A 7,654-nucleotide genomic window follows, 5' to 3' on the forward strand; every position below is an offset into this window, starting at 1 on the left:
CAAAATCGCTTTGGAATGCGAGGAAGGAGATGCGGCTTATGCAGAGTCGGTTTGTGCCACCAAGGAGTTGAAGTACTATAAAGACAATGTTGATCCGGCGGACATGACTCCGTTGAAGAAGCCAACTACGGAGCATGATCCAGCCCTGAAGTTCAAATTGGCAGCAGAAACTAAGGTTGTTGACTTCGTACCTGGCGATTCGTCCAAGCAGTTCAGCATCAGTGCCAACTTGGATCTGAAATAGGAAAGCGCGCTCATCGAGTTCATCCGTGAGAATCGGGACATTTTTGCATGGAAGCCCTCTGACATGCCAGGTGTACCGAGGCAACTCGCTGAGCACACCCTTAATGTGGATCCTAAATACAAACCGGTGAAACAGTTCCTCCGCCGGTTTAACGAAGAAAGACGCAAGGCGATTGGAGAAGAGGTAGCCAGGCTCTTAGCAGCTGGTTTTATTGTTGAAGTTTTTCACCCTGAGTGGCTTGCCAATCCGGTGCTAGTCCTTAAGAAAAACGGCACCTGGCGCATGTGTGTGGATTACACAGATCTTAATAAGGCTTGTCCAGCAGATCCTTTTTCCCTCCCCCGTATTGATCAAATCATTGATGCTATGGCGGGTTGTGAGCGTTTAAGTTTTTTGGATGCATATTCTGGCTATCATCAGATCAAAATGGCAGTTAAGGACCAGGAGAAGACAACATTCATAACTCCCTTTGGAGCCTTCTGCTATGTGTCTATGCCCTTTGGGCTCAAAAGTGCCCAGGCAACTTATCAACGGTGTGTACAAAATTGTCTTCACAAGCAGATTGGCCGTAATGTACATGCTTACGTGGATGATATCGTGGTTAAATCCAGGGAGAAGGAGACTCTGGTTGACGATTTGAAGGAAACCTTTGATAACCTAAGGACGTACAAGATGATGCTTAATCCGGACAAGTGTGTCTTTGGTGTACCGGTAGGCAAGTTATTGGGTTTTCTGGTGTCCAACAGGGGAATTGAGGCTAATCCGGAGAAGATCACATCCATCACCTCCCTGGCTAAACCGAAGTGTATCAATGATGTTCAACGCCTGGCAGGTCGGATTGCCACGTTAAGCCGGTTTATCAGCCGCCTTGGTGAGAAGGCGATCCCTTTGTATCAGATGTTGAAGAAGGCGAATCAGTTCGTCTGGAGTTCTGCTGCTGATGAAGCATTTGATTGGCCAATCCGCCTATGCTCGCCGCTCCCATTGACAAGGAGCCATTACTGCTATATGTTGCTGCTAATGCTCGTGCGGTCAGCGTGGCTATTGTGGTGGAGGGAAAGGAGGCATGTAAGGAGCATCCGGTTCAATGTCCGGTCTATTATATCAGCGAGGTACTCATTGAGTCCAAGCAAAGGTATCCGCATTGGCAGAAGCTGGTGTACGGAGTTTTTATGGCAAGCCGTAAGCTTAAGCAATACTTCCAAGGGCACCCAATTACGGTGGTCAGTTCTGCTCCTTTGGGAGATATCATCCAGAACCTGGAAGCAACTGGCTGGGTTGCAAAGTGGGCTATAGAGCTGGGGCCGTACGGTTTGAAGTATGTGCCTTGGACAGCGGTTAAGTCTCAAGCACTTGTTGATTTCATCAATGATTGGACGGAAATGCAAGCACCTGAAGAAAAGCCGGATCATACGTATTGGACCATCCATTTTGACGGATCCAGGCAGTTGGAAGGCTCGGGGGCTGGAGTCGTATTAACTTCCCCACGAGGTGATAAGTTTTGTTATTTTCTCCATTTAATGTTCCCTTGTACTAACAATGCAGCTGAGTATGAAGCCTTGCTACATGGTCTTCGGATGGCTAAGGAGATGAATCTAAGTCGAGTTAAGTGCTTCGGTGATTCGGACCTTGTGGCTCAGCAAGTGTCTGGCACTTGGGACTCCAAGGACCCACTCATGGCAGCATATCATTGTGAGGTGGATATTGTTGCAGGTTATTTCAGAGGCTATCAGGTGGACCACGTGGACCGGCGGAAAAATGAAGCGGCGGACGCTTTAAGCCGGCTGGGCTCTCAGCGCAAACCGGTCCCGCCCAATGTTTTTCTGGATGTGCTGCACAACCCGTCGGTGAAGATCCCTGGTGAAGAGGATTTGGCTATTCCTGATCCGGAGGCTCAACTGGTGGCAGTTCTTCATGTTATTCCGGATTGGACGCTTCCTTACCTGGCGTACAAGAACAGGGGCGAGTTGCCAGAAGATGAGATTCTAGCCCGGCAGATAATCCGGCGATCCAAGTCCATGGCTGTCATCAACGGCGAGTTGCATCATTGCAGTGTATCAGGAGCTTTTCAACGTTGCGTGTCTCCTGAAGAAGGCAGTGAAATTTTGCGTGAGATCCACGAAGGAGATTGTGGTCACCATGCCGGTTCAAAGTCTCTGGTGGCTAAAGCGTTTCGCCATGGTTTCTATTGGTTAACTGCTCATGCTGATGCGGAGGATCTGGTCAGACGATGTGATGGTTGCCAAAGGTTTTCAAGACGTGCTCATGTACCGAATCAAGAATTGAGGATGATACCAATTACTTGGCCGTTTGCGACTTGGGGGCTGGATATGGTTGGGCCTTTCAAAAGGTCCAAAGATAAGAAGACCCACCTCCTGGTGGCGGTTGACAAGTTTACAAAGTGGGTGGAGGCAGAACCTGTTAGCAAATATGATGCGGCCACGGCGGTTCAGTTAATCAAAAAGGTGATTTTCCGGTTTGGTTTTCTGCACAGTATTATCACAGATAATGGTACCAATTTGTCCAAAGGTGCTATGAAGGGGTTCTGCGAACGGGAGCACATCCGGCTCAACGTTTCATCAGTGGCACATCCACAGTCCAATGGTCAATCAGAAAGAGCTAATCAAGAGATCTTGGGAGGCATCAAGCCCCGACTCATGGTTCCTTTGCAGAGAATGCCGGGTTGTTGGGTAGAAGAATTACCATCTGTGTTATGGAGCATCAATACAACACCCAACAGATCAACAGGATACACACCGTTCTTCATGGTTTATGGAGCGGAGGCGGTTCTCCCCAGTGATATCCGTCATGATTCACCTCGTGTCACGGCTTATATTGAAGCGGACAACGAGACAGCACGGCAAGATGCTTTGGACCGGTTGGATGAAGAGCGTGACATCGCAGCCGCCCGATCGGCGATTTACCAGCAGGATCTTCATCGTTATCATAGTCGCTGGGTGAGAACCAGAGCCTTTTAGGAAGGAGATTTGGTGCTTCGGCTCATCCAAGATCAGACTGATATGCATAAGCTATCCCACCTTGGGAGGGGCCTTTCGTGGTCAGCAAGAATCTGCACAACGGGTCGTACTATCTGATCGATATTCAAGAGCATAAGGACTCACGTACATCAGAGGAGGAGACTAACAGGCCGTGGAATATAGCTCATCTTTGGCCTTACTATACCTGAGCCATTGGCTATACTTATGTACATATTACGACAATGTATATATTATGATTAAATATAATAAACCGGAACCTCAGCTAAAGCGGGGTATCTGTTCTTTTACATCATGTGAGGTTACACGGAGTTGCTCTAAAGCGGCCTCTGGTTTACCCCTTGAGTTCGCTTTGCTAAAAGCATCATGTTATATCACTTGGAGGATTGGTCGTGTCCGAACCAATACCATGCCTCTTGATAGGCGAGAGCCACCAGATCACTTGGGGACTTGGTCATGTCTGAACCAGTCATGCCTCTTGATCGGCCTAAGGCCACACAATCACTTGGGGGCTTGGTCGAACCCGAACCATGACCACGCCATTTGGTCGACATAAATGCCACAAGAATCACTTGGGGACCTGGCTAACTAGAACCATAGTTACACCTAACGGGAGCTTGGTCGTGTTTGGCCATGGTAACACCATTTGATCAGCTTAAATGAATCTTTTTTGGCAAACGTTTTTGTTTTTGTTTTATACTTTTCTTTGAAGGTTTTTTTTTGCTTTTCATTGTGTTTTTTAGCCGACAAAGTTTTTTAACCAATCAACTGACGGAACACAGTTCACGTCAATCTGGAGACTATTTGTCCGGTTTGATCCTTGCTGTTAACATCCTCTTATGGAGTAACACGGTGTTTATTATAACCCGGCACGGTTTACATGATAAACAACGTCATATATATATACAGGAGTTGTTATTTCCTCAAACAGTGTGGGTTTGCAAAACTCCGCTTCAAGGTTGGCCAAGCCAACTTCACACTCAACGATGGCAGGTATTATGTATCTCAAAAATTTGATCATATACTTAAAATTTTGTTTTGGATGTTTTGATTTATATATACAGACATCATACTCCGCCTGACGGTACAACCGCAGTGGCATTTGACGAATTTCTTATTTCAGAAAGTGTTTTGGAAAGTTCATTACCACAGGAAGAACAAGTTATGCACGAAGGCATATCAACATCAAAGGTATCAGCTAGCCTATTACAAGGCAACATGGTGCCCATAATAACATAATTGTTTTTCACAAAGGAGAGGAAGTTTTTAAACCGACTTCCGGTTTAAGCTTGACCACCAGCCTAGCCTGATGGTTGTGGGTCATCTTGCGCCGCTTCAGCTTCCGTTTCTCTATCCAGTGGCTGGAAATCCACAGTTGTCCAGTCTATTCCCATTAATGCTTGAAAAACAGCTTCATCATGGATTAGCAATGACGGGTCAATATCGGGAGCGTAAGTATGCTTACGGATTGGAGGGATCAGATTTTCCGATTCATGGATTGGTGCAGCTATTCGCTTGTTCTGACTGTCATATTGGGCTTGATAATGAGACAAGTCTGCTTCCTCAGCCAGTTGACAAGCTAGCGGACGTACCTCCCGGTTTATTGCTCGCAAATCCGCTTCACCAAATTCCGACCCGTCTTCCTTAGAGCTGGGATAGCCCTGAGCCGCTTCAATAGGATCAAAATCCGGCACCCAGGCTTTTGCTCGGATTAAAGCATTGATTGCACCGGTTCGAGCAGCAGATTTCTTCAGCTCTTCAACCCGGGCAGGAAGCACTGACAGTTTCATCAGAGTATCTTGAATCAAAGTGGGCACCGGTTTGTTATGAGACGCGGTACAGATGATCCGCTGGGCACCAGTATACAATTGTTCAACCAACGTATAGGCGGCTTTCAATTTCTTCCGCACATCTGACCCCAAGTGACCAATGCGTGTCCCTGAAATACCATAAAGGATTAATAAACCGGCGACTCTATAAGAAGGCAGAACCAATTCAGAAGGCAAGCTGACTTACCAAAGATAGCAGTGGTCATGGCATGAACGTGCCGCTTTATGCTGGTCAGTTCATCCGTCACTGGTTTTAGTGCGGCCTCGGCATCCTCTGCTCGTTTGATCAAAGCGGCCTTTTCAGTGGCCCAATCCGCCCGTTTCTTCTTGAAGTTCTCCTTAAGTTGTTCCATGGTGCTTAAGGCACTGGCCAATTCCTCTTTTGCTTTGGAGGTTTCAGCCTGTTGGGTTTTCAGGTTTTCTTGGAGATTGATGACTTGGTTTTCTTTCGCCTTCAGCTCCGCCTGCAGGCATACAGATATATGTTTCAACAAATCAGTAGAAGGATTCAAGTACCAACCACATAACAAGTTATGCGCTTAGCACTTGGAGGCTAATGCGTATTCGATCTTCATCTTTCAAATGTTTACAAAGTCCCAAGATCAATACAAGCATTCAACTTGGCACTTGGGGGCTAATGGCTATTTGATCATATGTATTCTAATGCGGCAGTTTCAATTACTTAAAGTACCGGTTTAACTACACTAAGTTGAACCGGCCCTTGGGGGCTAGATCAGCAAATTTTCAAAGCATCAAGGTTTATATTATTAAGTCCCGGTTTGAAAGAATATTTCAAACCGGCCCTTAGGGGCTAGGAGTGTCAGCAAGAATGAAAGCATACAAGCAGGAAGGAGCATATGGAAGTTACCTCATATTTATCTTTCATCATGTTAACCAGACCGGCTTCATAGTCACGGCTGGTATACAGCCGGTTCAGATAGCCGGATGGATATCTTGGGCGTTCAGAGCAGCGTAAGTCGTCAGATCGGTGTTCCACTTGCCTTTGCCAAAAGCAGCAAACTCTTCTTTGGCAGAATGTTTGGATAAAGCGATAGGGTTGCTTGGCTCAGTATGGCCAGTACCAGTAATGGCAACCTCATCATCCTTGGTACCGCCGGTTTGCATTGGAGCTGTTGGCTTGTCAGCAGGGTTTGCTGGATCGGTGGAGCGTCCAATCCAGATGGAACCTGTGGGCTGATGGATAGGACCTGAGGTATCAGTAGGTATCTCTTCAGCAATAAGATCATCATCTGGCTGCGGTGGATCATTGGGAATATCCTCAGGAATAGCCGCTTCAAGATTGGATGTTTTGCCTGGCTCAAGAATGACATCTTCTTCGGCCGCTTTGTCCAGGTGGGCCTTCTTGCTTGGCCTAGGTTTGGCCCTGAGAAGAATAACAAAATTAAATACAGCATATGTTCTAAGGGAATATACTGCAAACATCACAATAAATATAGCTTACCCAAGCATCGTTTTGAGCGGTGGGAGCTGAGTAGCCGATGACTCGCCAGAAGATGAGTGGGAAATAACCTGGTAATCGGAGTCAGACGGATTAAGAGGTTGACGAAAGCATCCCGCTTTAGGACAAGCACTGACAAGCGAATTAGAGACCTCGGAATGACGTTTGCAGTATATTTGGAGACAACCGATTCTAGCTGTGAAAACAAGCACCAAGGACTCCAGCGCAGGGCAACTGGAGTGGATGATGTTGTGCAATGAGGCCTCCGATATACAAACCCGCACAAGTGAAAGTTTCTTGAGAAATGGGAGTCGAAGGTTTAGTACCAGATTGTCTGGTAGGTAGCACTGCACAAAGGTGGCGGTGTGGAGAGAGGGCGAAAACCCCGAGATGGACATCGGTGCTGAGGGCACAAGTTCATGGAGTTCGGTATGTGGTATGTGATTTCCAGGGGAATAGTAGAACTCAAGCAGCTATAGTTCTGTGAATTCAGGGGATTCCAGCCAGGCATCCACCATGCAGGGCATGGTATGCTTGCTCAGGTAGCATGACGGGATGTAGAGGCTTTGAACGGAGCCCTGGTGGGAGGAGATGATGGCTCTGGGGATTTCAAAATCATTGAAGAGAGATAGCTGACGATAGTCGAGATTAAGGGGAACAGCGTGCCATTGAGGGCGCCACCGAATTGAGAGGACTTGGGTGCGGCAGCAATCCTTGGTGGGGAGAAGTGAGATGATCTCCCCAAGGATGGCGTCTGGGAGAATGCTGATGCGGTCCACCCGAGATTCTACGGGTTCCTGGGATCCGGTGGGGGCGGGGTTGCCGCTTCTCCCCGCACTGCTGGGTGTGGGATCTACAACAGGCGTCGCCGCTGGCGGGAGCCTCATCTTCTTGGCGCTGGGGTCAACCGACTCCATTTTCCTCGAGGGCATCACGTCACGCTCACGGATTTGAGCAGAGTAACGAATGATGAGCCTAGTTGTAGTGTGAGCGAAGAAGAAGGGGAGCTGGGGTTTTCTGTAGGAGTGAGGAAGAAGGGGAGCTGGGGTTTTCTGTAGGAGTGAGGTGAGGAATTTGGGGGTACGAGTGGAGCGAGCTGATGTGAGGTGGGTGGGAGCGAGGAGGA

This window comes from Triticum dicoccoides, chromosome 3A (genome assembly GCF_002162155.2).
Source record: "Triticum dicoccoides isolate Atlit2015 ecotype Zavitan chromosome 3A, WEW_v2.0, whole genome shotgun sequence".
In the NCBI taxonomy this organism is placed as follows: Eukaryota; Viridiplantae; Streptophyta; class Magnoliopsida; order Poales; family Poaceae; genus Triticum; species Triticum dicoccoides.